Source organism: Artibeus jamaicensis, unplaced genomic scaffold, assembly GCF_021234435.1.
Source record: "Artibeus jamaicensis isolate MK-2021 breed Jamaican fruit bat unplaced genomic scaffold, CSHL_Jam_final scaffold_378, whole genome shotgun sequence".
NCBI lineage: Eukaryota > Metazoa > Chordata > Mammalia > Chiroptera > Phyllostomidae > Artibeus > Artibeus jamaicensis.
The window spans coordinates 714,292-727,262 of record NW_026522044.1 but is presented as its reverse complement, the minus strand read 5'-3'; the positions used below and the strand labels follow the sequence as shown (position 1 = coordinate 727,262).

Here is a 12,971-nt window from a genome sequence, read left to right as displayed (position 1 = left end):
TGGTCTCTCTGTTTCTATTCTTCAATTCAATTCATTTTCCACAATAATAGTAAGAATCCTTTAAAATATAAATTAGGTTTTATCATTTTCCTGCTTAAAACCAATTATTTACTTAGATTATACTTATATTAAAATTCAGATGCTTTACAATGACTTACTAGATGGTACATGATCTGGCCTCTAACTATCTCCAGAACCTCATCTTGTGTCACTCTCTCCTTAATCAATGTAGTCCAGGAAAATCTGATCCAGCCATACTGGCCCCCTTTCTTTTCCTTGGCATGTTTTCCTCAAACATGCCAAGCTTACCTTTGCGTCATTATAGTTGCTGTTCCTATTGCCTAGAATGCTCTTCTTCCAGCATTTTACAAGAGTGCCTCCTTCTTGTTATTCATACCTTACTTTAAATGTCCCCCCTTCAGAGAGCAACCTTCCCTCACCTACCCATCCAAATAGACAACCACTCATTCTCTATCACATCATTCTATTTAATACACTGCACAGAAGCTTTGATGTATTCTAATTTTTGACAGGAGCTGCTCTATCACCTTGAGTCTCTAGGTGGTAATATGAACAGAGTTCTCCAGCTGACCCACATGTAATGGAACATGTAACATGAGCAAGAAATAAATCTTTGTTGTCTTAAGTCACTAAGAAAAAATACTCTGCACAGCACTTCTCACTACCTGACATTGTTTAGTTTGTCCATCTCCACCAACAAAATTGCTAGACTGCATGATCCAAAAGATAAACAACCTGTCAATACTGTTTGCCACTATATCCTTAGCAACTAGACTAGTCCCTGGCACATAATACAGGCCCTCAATAAAATTTTGCTGAATGAAGAAATCACCATCACCAGCATGGCCAATGTTGTTGACAATGTCAAAGCTGATGACTCTTTGTGCTCAACTCAGCCTTATGAAATTTCTTTGTCCTGACCATTGTGGCTCATTTGGTTGGGTGTCATTCTGCAAAGCAGATTCAATTCCTGGTCAAGGCACTTGCCTGGGTTGGGGGTTCAGTCCCTGGTTGGGACACAAATGAGAGGCAACCAATCGATGTTTCTCACTCACATGGATGTTTCTCTCCCTCTCCTTCTCACTCCCTTTCCCCTCTCTAAAAATAAATAAATAAAATATTATTTAAAAATAAAAACAAAATTTCCTTACTCAACTCAGTAGTTATCCTACTGAGTTTCAGAGGGCACTGTTATTTTAGCTTTTACTCTCTTGTAAATACTTAAGCCTAAGTTTTGGGTCTGGCAATTCAGGTATGGCCTCTCAGGTATGACTCCCTGGGGGCAAACCCCAAGGGCAATTGGATTAATAGACACACGCTGCCCCCAGAATCACTTGTCCCCTGTCCCTATATAGGCCTTGACTCAACCCTATGAATCTCTAGGCTCTCATCCTCTGTAGCAGTAGTTCTCAAATTTAGCTGCACAAATAATTACCTGAAGAAATTTCATAATTATTAAGGCCTAGCTTGGTCCCACCCTCAGAGGTCCTGATTAATCGGTCTGGGATGCATTATAGGCAGCAGGGATTTTTGTTTGTTTTTTTTTTTAATCTCTAGGTGATTCTGATGTGTAGCCCAGGTTGGCAACCACTGTTTTAGAATACAACAGGTTAACTTCAAGTCATCTTGACTATCCCTGAATATGATGAATAATAAATTTATGCTCAACTTGCTACCCTTGCTGCATAAATGTGCTGCCACATAGTAATACTTAAATATTATTAATATAATAATATTTTGACTATGCCAGGATTCTGAAGTTCCATTTCATGATCACATGAACTCAGTTGAAGCACTTTTAAGAAATGTAGTATGTGCTTGTTGTCACTAGAGGGCTGTCAGGAAAGGTGAGTAAAAGGGAAAGAAACAATTTTAAACTTCAGACATTCAATTTACTCCCATAGTTCTCATCATTTTGATGAGCACAAATCTAAACCTTCTATCGCCTGCGTAAATTACTTTTCAAATGTGCAGTTCTGTATATTCAAGTGCATCCTAGTGATTTATTCTTGATTGCCCATCACCTTACATTTAACTACACACGAAAATCAAACACATGCCTCCCAAAACTGACTTCCCTTTCTGACTTCTGTTTCTGTCAATGATTTTATCCCCCTAGTCATTCAAACAAGAAACTCCCATGTGTCCCCTCTCTCCATGCTCCAAGCTAATTTTACCTCCTGAATATTTCTCATATCCATTTTTTTCCCTTCATCTCCACTGCATGGCCTTGCTTCAGACAAAGGACTACTCATCTGGATTTGTATAATAACCTCCTAAGGGATCTCTCTGACTCAGTTTGGAGTCCTCTACTCCTTCCTTTACACTGACACCAGAATAAGCTTTTAAAACTAAAAAGCTAATCATGATCATGGCAGTCTCCTCCTCCTCCTCATGGCTTAGAACCCTTCTGTGGCTCCGTACATAATAAAGTATGAGTTCCTCTTTAGGGTCTTTAAGTTCTGGCTCTTGCTACTTCCCCAAGCACATCTTTCATAGACCCCATCTGTGCCTTTGCAAGTGCTATTCCTCTGCCTATAATGCCCTTCCTCCTCTTTTTATCCTGATGAGCTACTCATTCTTCAAAATTCAGCTGTGGAGTTTCCTTTTCTTTCCAGGCCATAGTAGTCACTTGGGCATCAGGACTTTTCAAAGCTCTTCAAGTGATTCTGACATGTATCAAATGTTGAGAATTACTGCTACGATATATCTCTAACACTAGGCTGTATTTCAAACACATTGTAGTATATCTGTCCTCATTTCTAAACTGTAAGGTCATTGAGGGAATAAAACATGTCTTATTCAGTTTTGCAATCCTAGTATCTGTGGGAAAAAAATGAATGAGTGAGTGAGTGAATAAATTCTACAAGTAATATAAAATACAAGTTTCCATTAATATTTTTGTCATACCATAACTACATATAGTTCACTTTTATAGCATGATGTAGCATTATGCTATAAAGAACAAAAGAACTGGCTTGCTAATTTAGACTAAATATTGTCACCAAGAGTATAAAAAAACATGATTGTCCTCCCAGACAATTACCTCAACCTGCTCAAAGATATAATTCCTATAGTAATTTTTATAAAACCATTATAGGTGGGTTAATAAATCTCTTAGGAGCTATATATAATTTAAGCCAGTCCTATTTCATGGGGATAAATTTACTACTGGCATGCAGCAACATTTCAGAGCCTAGTAGTAGACACTAAGTTCAATGAACCACCTAAAATTTTCTACCTTTTTTAGATAGAACTCGATCCTGGGACCAAGAACAATTTATCCCCAGGGTAGCTTCCCTAGATGCCTTCATTACACCATCACATTCTAATCAACAGCTGCTTAGCTAAAAAGTCCTAAGGACAGCTCACACAGTACAGACCAAAAAACTTGAAGATATTTCTGGGATTAGAAGAGAGATAACTGAGAGACCCTGAAAATAGAGGACATGTGTTGTTGTCATTCTACAATAAATAATGCACTTGTTAGCCTGAAACCTGGCACCTTTATCTTAGGCAGAAATGTCTAACCACAATTTGGAGGTCTCTGGCCATAGAGAAATGTAAAGGCCTAGCCTGAGTAGGGTCTGGGACATGCATTCCCCTAATCTGCACCCTGCTTTGTCAACGGTGTCCTGTTAAAGGGTCTTCTCAACTCCTTTCATCTCATTTACCTAGGTACACATAGGGTATTTATGGGCCAGGACCATTACTCCCTCCCAAAAGAACAGGGGCCTGAATATTTGATAAACCATAGACTGGCAGCAAGAAAGCACCTTGGTGCAAGTGCAATCAGATCAAGAAAGCCAGGGCTCAAAACTAGTTGTAATACAGATCAACAAACTCTTATGTAGGAACACAGCCTAAAGCTATAGACAGCCAGGAGGCTAGTTCTTATTTCAGCCCCAGACTAAGGAGGATTGTTGAAGCTAAAATAGTCCCCACTAACTAGAACTGGAAGGAGGAAGTTTTCCTAACATTTTCCCAATTTCCAGGATTTAAAAGGTAAGCACCTTATTCTTTAACTTAAAGCTCTATTGAGATTGTAGATGGGATGAAATGGACCTAGATACCATATAACTAGGCTTCTCATTTTTTCTCTACTGACCAGCTCCCCTGGCCTATTCCAGATGCAAGTAAATTTAAAACACTGAGAGGAAAATTGGGGGGAACAACTCTTTACATTTGTAGTGATGGCAAAGTCGTATTCAACCTTACACAGGTTAAACTACTCACTAGGCCTTTCCAGTATTCACTGGTAACATTCTCTGTAATAGAGGAGCAACAGCAGTCACTAGCCCTACTTCCTTCCACCTTCCAGTCCCAGATTACAATACAAGCTTGAATTTCCTTTTTGGTCTTTCAAGGGGCAGAGTCCTTTGTTATCTGGCCTTCAACAAACATGGTTTTTGGCTTCAGACTGAAAGAGCGCTAACTTCCTGACCACCTCTCATCACACATTTGGCTAGATTCCCTCTGGCTGCTCCCAGGATGTCCCCTTTCTATCTCCTTCTCCCAGCTTGTGACAGAGGCCCTGCTCCAACACTGCTCCTGGTTCTTGCCCCCAGGATTAGAGCATGTTGAACGGTCTGCAGTTTCTCTCTGGTGCCGCTTTCCAGACTCTCCCTGGCTGCTGTACTTTCCAGCTTCTATCATGTACAGCAGGCCTCAAATAACATCATCTCATTCAATGTCATTTCATTATAACATTGATGAGATGCCTTAACCACTTAACTCCTGTTTATATCAATTAGCCTGTAGTAAAACTGGTTTCATTAAAAGTTGTTTCACTTAAAAGTCACAGAAGTTACCACCGGCCTTAAGTGAGGACTTTCTGTACCCAGCTCTGTTACACTTCTTTCTATCCCTGATTCTGGTCATCGCATGTTTTTCTCTTCTCTTCTCTCTCTCTTTTTAATGTAGGGCTGCATTTCCTTACCTCCCTCTAATTTAACACACATCTTCAAAGGCACCTCACACACTAATTTCCATCAAGTATTTACAAATACTTTAAGATCCTTATATTTATATTTTAATAGTGCCACTGTTAGACCTCCTCTCCCTAATTTCATAGTCACTTTAAGGAAAGAAGGCATTTTTTTTCTATAGGTGTCTTTGAGTATTTATGGCTGGAATCCTCAGTCTGATGGCCAAATGGCAATCCTTATAGTATGAAACTAGAATGTGAAGCTTCCTCAAACCAACCTAGCTTGAAGTGTTATCTAACGATCACCTGTATCAGTTACCTGGAGGAAGCTTCTTAAAATGCTGATTTCAGGGCTTCTCCAGATCAGAATTCAACAGGATCTGTATTTCAGCAGGTTAACTAGGTGAGTGTACAGTTTGAAAAACAACTGCACTAAGACATGCTTCTTACATAGCTCTGTTTGCCGTAGGTGTTAGGATCTTGAATGTGGTCAGCAGGAAATGCACCCATAACAGTACGTGGAATACTTTAACTTGGGATTTTATGGAGACAGCAAAACTATCTATTGAGAATTACTGAGCCTGAATTCTAATAACAAGAGTTATATACCTGCTCATACACACACATACACAGTGCTTATTTACTTACTGTATATATGTAGATAAAACAAACTATAAGCCACTATAGTGAATTTTAATATCAATCCTCATATTTTCCTTTCTTTTTTATAATATTTTATTGATTATGCTGTTGTAATTGCCCTGATTTTTCCTCCTTTGCCCTGCTTTACCCAGCACACCCCACTCCCTCAGGCAATTTCCACACCACTGCTCATGTATATGGGTCATGAGTGTAAGGTTTTTGGCTACTCCATTTCCCATACTGTGCTTTACATCCCCATGGCTATTCTGTACCTACCTATTTGTACTTCTTAATCCCCTCTCCCCTTCATCCATTCTCCCTCACCCCTCTTCCCTCTGAAACCATGAAAACACTCTCCATATCCATGATTCTCAGTTCTTCTGTTTTGCTTAGTTTTTGTTATAGTCAGTTGTTAATATGTATTTATTGCCATTTTATTGTTCATAGCTTTGATCTTCTTTTTCTAAAATAAGTCCCTTTAACACATGGACAATAACAAGGGGGTGGAAACAGGGAAGGGAGGTGGGGAGGGCTGGGGTGTCAGGCTGGGGTGGGAGGAAAAGGCAGAAAACTGCTCTTGAACAATAAAAAAAGAAAAATTAAAAATAAAATAAAATAAGTCGCTTTAACATTTCACATAATAACGGTTTGGTGATGATGAACTCCTTTAGTTTTTTCTTGTCTAGGAAGCTCTTTATCTGCCCTTTGATTCTAAATGACAGCTTTTCTGGGTAGAGCAGTCTTGGCTGTAGGTCCCTGCTTTTCATGACCTTGAATATTTATTGCCAATTCCTTCTATCCTGAAAAATTTCCTTTGAGAAATCAGCTGACAGTCTTATGGGAATCCCCTGTAGGTAACTAACTTCTTTCTCTTGCTGCTTTTAAGATTCTTTCTCTTTTTAACCTTTGGCACTTTAATTATGATGTATCTTGGAGCAGGTCTCTTTGCATCCATCTTGTTTGGGACTCTCTGTGCTTCCTGGACTTGCATGTCAATATCCTTCACCAAATTAGCGAAGTTTTCTTTTATTATTTTTTCAAATAAGTTTTCAATTTCTTGCTCTTTCTCTTCTCCTTCTGGCACCCCTACGATGCAAAAGTTGGATATCTTGAAGTTGACCCAGTTACTATCCTTGTTTTCTTGGATGCTTTTTTCTTCTTATTGTTCTGTGTGGTTGGTTGTCTTTTGCTTATGTTCCAAATCATTGATTTTATTCTTGGCTTCATTCACTCCATTGCTGTTTCCCCGTAAATTGTTCTTCACTTCCATTAGTGCATGCTTCATTTCTGACTGGATCTTTTTTATGCTGCTAAAGTCCTCACTAAGTTCCTTGAGCATCCTTGTAACCAGTGCTTTGAACTCTGCATCTGATAGATTGCTTATTTCCATTTCATTTAGCTCTTTTTCTGGAGTTTTTATCTGTTCTTTCATTGGGTCACGTTTCTTCATTTCCTTGTTTTGGCAGCCTCCCTGTGTTTGTTTCTACGTACTAGGTGGAGCTGCTTTGACTCTGTGTCTTGGTAGTGTGACCTAATATAGTAGTTATCCTGTAGGGTCCAGTGGCACAGCCTCCCCTATCACCCAAGCTTGGTACTTGAGGTGCACCCTTGTTATGAGCTGAGTATACCTTCCTCTTAATAGTTGAGCCTTGGTTGCTGTTCGCAGATCAATAGGAGGGATTTACCCAGGCCAGTCAGGTGGAAGGATTGGCTGTGACCACTGACCACCAACCTCTACCATCTGTGGAGGATCACGGACAAGTGCAGGGGCAGGGTAGTGGTGTGCCAACCTGGTCTATAGCTATTCACTGGGTGTGCTGGCCCTGAGGTTTCCCATGTAGTGCAAGCCAAGGCCAGCCCTCACCAGTTTTTTTTCCCTGGGCCACCTGCCTGAGCTATAAAGCAACCTGAGATGACTTCTGCTTGTGCTGGGCTTGGAGATTCCAAGGCAAAGCCAAACTGTGAAGCTAGGGCGACTGCCGCTAGTGCAGGGCCTGAGGCTCACTGAGGCCAGCTATTGCTTGTTTGAGAGGATTTAGGAAGTTATACAGTATGATCCAAGACCAGCTATTCATATGGAAAAGTAGCTTGAGTGGGCCTGTAAGCTGAGTGGGACAGAATCTCTGGGGATCACCAAAGCGAGTCAAGCAGTGTTAGCCAGGTTCTTGGAGTCTCAAATATGGCACCGGCTTGCTGGCTTTGTGGGGAAGAGTGTTTAGAAATGGGACAATGGCCTCTGCTCGCCTTGATGCCTGACACTTCATTTTCTCCCTATATTCCACTGGTGCCTTTCAAGCTGCTACCCTGGTGCTAGAGCTCAGTGGGAACAAGTCTGAGTAGGTGATTCTTTAAGTGTGTGGATTCTTTAAGAGGAACTGCTTGGGACTCCAGAACTTTTCTCCACCAACTCTACTCCTTCTAGCAGCCAGAAGTTGTGGGGACTTCCTGGCACTGGAACCCTGGGCTGAGGGGCCTGGTGTGGGGCTGGAACTTTTTACTGTGGAGACATCCCTCCCAAATTTTTGTCCAAAACACATGGGTTTGGGAACAGCCCATTTCCCATCTTCACCCCTCCTACCAGTCTGCATGGATGTGATTTCTTTAATTCCATGGTTATCAGACTTCCATTCAACTCAATTTCTGATGGTCCTGAGTGATGGTCATTCTATAGTTTAGTTGTAATTTTGATGTGGTTGTGCGAAGAGGCGAGCCATGTCTGCCTATGGTGCCATCCTGACTAGAAGAGCCCTCATATCCTCCTTTCTAAGGAACTAGCCCTCTGCACATTTTCCTTCTTGGTTCTGGGGATCATTGTCTGTCTCCCAAGTGGTTATTATCCCATGCTGACTGACCTTGGAAATCCAATTCTTGCTTCAGAGTGCTTATTAAAAATCCGATGCACTTGCTATAAGTGTCAAGAAGTAATTGATTTCTACATTAAGTTGTATTTCCTTCCAGTATGTTCTGAAAACAGTTAACTACCTACTGTACTTGTTAATTGAAATTAGAAATATTGTCAGTAAACATCTAATCTGATGCTTCTAAAACAGCCAGTGAGGAGGAAAGTGCAGAGTTTTTTCAAGTAATATGTGCCCATGATACCTGAGATTTTAGCAAGACCAAAGTTTGTGGATGGAGTGAGGAATTCAGGATGAAAATTACTGGTCTAACCAGCATTCTGCTTCTGTGTTCTCTGAAACAGTTGGATTCTTTTATTTTTTTAAAATCTATTCTTCAAGATAAGACAATGGAGGTCCATTTCAAATATATTTTGTTGGGAAAAGACACTCATGGTTTTGAGTCTAAAAACAAATTCTCTTACTTCCCTCACTACACAGGTCCATAATAAAACTCTTCCTCTCTAACTTCATAAACATCCTCCACTACCATCACAATCCTTACCACAGGGCAAGCATCAACTCAAAGTATTACTAGTTAACCACTTTTTGCCTTCTAACCTTTGATCTACAGAATAGCTTTTGGATATATAATAGGCATCCTCAGAGATTGACAGTGTCCAGAGTCTTTCCTAGGGCTAGAATGAAATATGGCTTGACAAGCAAAATATAACCAAAGACACTGAAATTGAGAACAGGCTGACAGTGACCAGAGGGGAGAGGGGAGAAGATAACAGGGTGAAGGGTTTACAGGAACAATTGTAAAGGGCACATGGACAATAACAAGGGAGGTAAAAACAGGGGAAGGAGGTAGGGTGGGATGGGGTGGTGAACAGGGGTGGGGGGAAAGGCAGAAAACTGTACATGAACAACAATATTTTTTTAAAAAGAAATATGGTTTGAATTTCAAGTTTCCTACATATTGTATATGACTAGGGGAAATGGGTTTTGTTACTAGCCTCATTGACTTTCATTCCTCAACCAAAATGATGAATGTTGAAGAGCTGTCCACCAACTAATATATACCCAAAGAAAGAAGACTCAGGTCTCGATCAAAGAAATCAATGACTCCTTAGACAAAGGTTATGGCTCTTTAGTAAGTAGTTTGGTTTCAAACAGATTGAATCTCCATACTTCCTAGGTAGACTAGATATCCTTGTACACTTCTGGAAAGAGGAACTTCTCACCTGCCATGCAAACAGTGTTTGATCCACTTTCTGCAAGTTTCTGGAACAGAAACTATCCTTTTTAGGAGCTGCTGCTGGTAGACAGTATAAATCTGGTAACAACATACCCACTGCTACAACTGTGTAATGGTTTAATCAATATAAACCCAAAAGCAGAGCTTCCGTACAGTTAGTTATACTTTTTGACCGAAAGACTGCTTCTATGATAATTCCACCATAACTTAATCCACCTATCAAAATTTCTATCTTTCTTTAGAATAGAATTGAATTGAGGTAATATGGCTGGAGAAGTGGCTGAAGAGCCTTCAGTAGAGCACATATTAAAATGATAGACAATTTCAGTGTCTTTGTTTTTTTTTCTGCTTGCTTGTTTGTTTTGTTGTTTAGCTTCCTGTTAAAGGTGAGATCATATGGTATTTGTCTTTCAGCACCTGGCCTATTTCACTCAGAATAATGCTTTCCAGTTCCAGCCACAGTGACCAGAGGGGAGAAGGAAGGGAAGTTAAGGGGAAAAAGGGGGAGGGATTTGGAGGAACAAATAGGAAGGACACAGGGACGAGAACTAAGGGGAGTGGAAATGGGAGGGAGGTGGGGAACAAGGGGCAGGGGAGACTGGGATGGGAAAAATAGACAAAAAACTATACTTGAAAAATAACTAAATAAAATTAATTTAAAAAATTTTAAAAAAGGATAGACAAGATAGATAGCATATATCCTTTTAAATGCAAGGCTGATGATTGAGATGATTGCCAAATGTCAGCACTAATCCAGAAAAAAAGGAAGCTATGAAACTGGTATTTACCTTGGGATAGCTGTTGGTTCATAGTAACCCTAGAAAGTAGTTTTAATGGGCCAAGTACAAGGGACAAAAGAGACAAATCCTAGGGCCTAGGCAAGGTTAAAAGTTTGATCAGGTGCACACCATCCCCCTCCTTCTCTGCTGAAAGTCAGCCCCCAAAGGATGTTAACAGATAAATGGGGGTAGAGAACCACCACCCAAAGGAAGATGGATAGGGACATGGGTTTGTTGAGTTTGGCTCTCGGTGTAAAATAGAAAAAAAAAAAGGGGGAAAAAATCCCTTTTCGACATTATAATTCTAAATCTGTAGTCAGGCAGGTCTGGGGCCAGAATTCTTACCTGTATAACCAAACACATCAAACCAGAAATTTAGCTTCAAGTAGTTCTGGATTAGCAATATTCCCAGGTGACTGGTAGGAGTAAATGCAACTCTCCTTTGGAAGAATTCACTTCAAATCCAGGTCTCAAAGAATCTCCAAAGAGAAAGTTTCTAAGAATGTGTGCTCACAAATAAATCTCATAACACATATAAGGGAAAATATGAAAGACAGGCTAAGACATATGGAGGATAAAATGAGAAAGACCAATGTGCATCTAATAGGAGTTTAAGGAGGAACTATTAAAGGCAATAAGAGAGAGAGAGAGAGAGAGAGAGAGAGATTATCTAACAGGTAATGATGGAGAATTTTTCAAAATTAGTGAAATACAAAAATCATCAGATTCAGGCCACATATAATTAGCATCCTAACTCTGTCTACTAAATTTAGTAGGCTAATGCTAACCCTTCATATCCCCACATCAGAATCCTGGATTGACCACACTCAGGGTACCCAGTCATGTCATCCTCAAGAGGAGCAAAAAATGATTAAAGGAGCTGCTCAAATATGCCTCAGGGTTTCTTTTCAGAATACCAGAACTTAAATTATGTATTGTCAAATTAGACCTTTTCTTCACTCTGAAGTTGTATCTGGTAGATGAGCTCTGTTAATTCTAACTCCTCGCTTAGACATTCTGCAGCCTCCAAAAGCAAAAACAGAAATAAAAGTATGCATTTTTCTGCAGTATACTGGTAAAACCATGCATTTAAGGTCCGGGTTCACCTAAATTTCAATTCTGATCCTGCTACTGTGCTTCACCAGCTACTTATAAAATGGTGGGGGAAGGTTTGAGAATCAAATAACTGAGATAACATACGAAATGCCAGCCAGATCATCATATAGAATAAATATTTATTCCCAAGGAACATGTATAAAGGACCCATGGACAAAGACAATGGGGGGAGGATTGAATGTGGGAGGCGGGGGTGGGTAGGGCAGGGGAGAGTAATGGGGGGAAATGGGGACAACAGTAATTAAACAAAAATTTTTATAAAAGAAGTTAAAAAAATTATTCCCAAGCCCTGGCTGGTGTAGCTCAGTGGATTGAGCACGGGCCTGTGAACCAGACAATCGCGGTTCGATTCCCAGTCAGGGCACATTCCTGGGTTGCAGACCGGTTCCCTGCAGGCCAGTTCCCAGCAGGGGATGCACAAAAGGCAACCATACATTGATGTTTCTCTCCCTCTCTCCTTCCCTTTCCCTCTAAAGATAAATAAATAAAAAATATTAAAAAAAAATTATTCCCCTTTCATTTCCCCATCCCTCTTTTTAGGTCATGACTTTCAGACTTTTCCCCAAGACTGAGGCCAGATTCATGGTTAGTCTTTAAACAAGTTATCTACTCTTGACAAAATAGAAAATTTGGCCCTGGCTGGTGTGGCTCAGTGGATTGAGTGCCACTTGCGAACCAAATGGTCACCGGTTTGATTCCTGGTCAGGGCACATGCCTGAGTTGAAGGCCAGGTCCCCAACTGGGGACATGTGAGGGGCAACCACACATCGATGTTTCTCTCCCTCTTTCTCTTTCCCTTCCCCTCTCTCTAAAAAATAAATAAACAAAATCTTTTTTTTTTAAGTTGCTGGCCAGGCTGCATTCTCATATGAAGCTAAGGGTCTTTTTCCTAGTCCATTCAGGTTGTTGAGAGAATTCAGTTGCCTGTAGCCATAGGACTAAGGTATCTATTTCCTTACTATCAACAGGGGTCCATTCTCAGTTCTTAGAGGCTACATTCCACACTTCATAGTAGAAGTTAGCTTTCTTTCAGGCAAGCCAGAATGCAATTCTCTGACTTCCTCTTCCCTACCAGCCAGAGAAAACTGCTATTAAAGGGCTCATGTGACTAGGTCAGATCTGCCAGATAATCTCCCTATCTTAAAGTCAACTGAGTTGGGACATTAATTACAATGGCAAAATCTCTTCACAGCAGTACCAAGATTCATGGCTGAACTGAGTAACTAGAAGAAAGTGAGTACACTAGGGGCTAGAAAATCTTGGGGTCTATCTGGAAATTCTGCCTCCAATAACCCACAATGTTGAAATGTACCCACTTAAAGAATACCATAAAAAATGGCCCTGGCCAAGTGGCGCAGTTGGTTGGAGTGTCACCCTGTTTACCAAAA

The 12,971-nt window shown here is 40.4% G+C and overlaps 1 long non-coding RNA gene across 1 annotated transcript in view; it reads right to left on the bottom strand.

Annotated features, from left to right (window-relative positions):
* The window catches only part of LOC128626201 (uncharacterized), a 36,103-nt gene that overhangs the window by 15,391 nt on the left and 7,741 nt on the right, over positions 1-12,971 (bottom strand). The window lies entirely within an intron of this gene.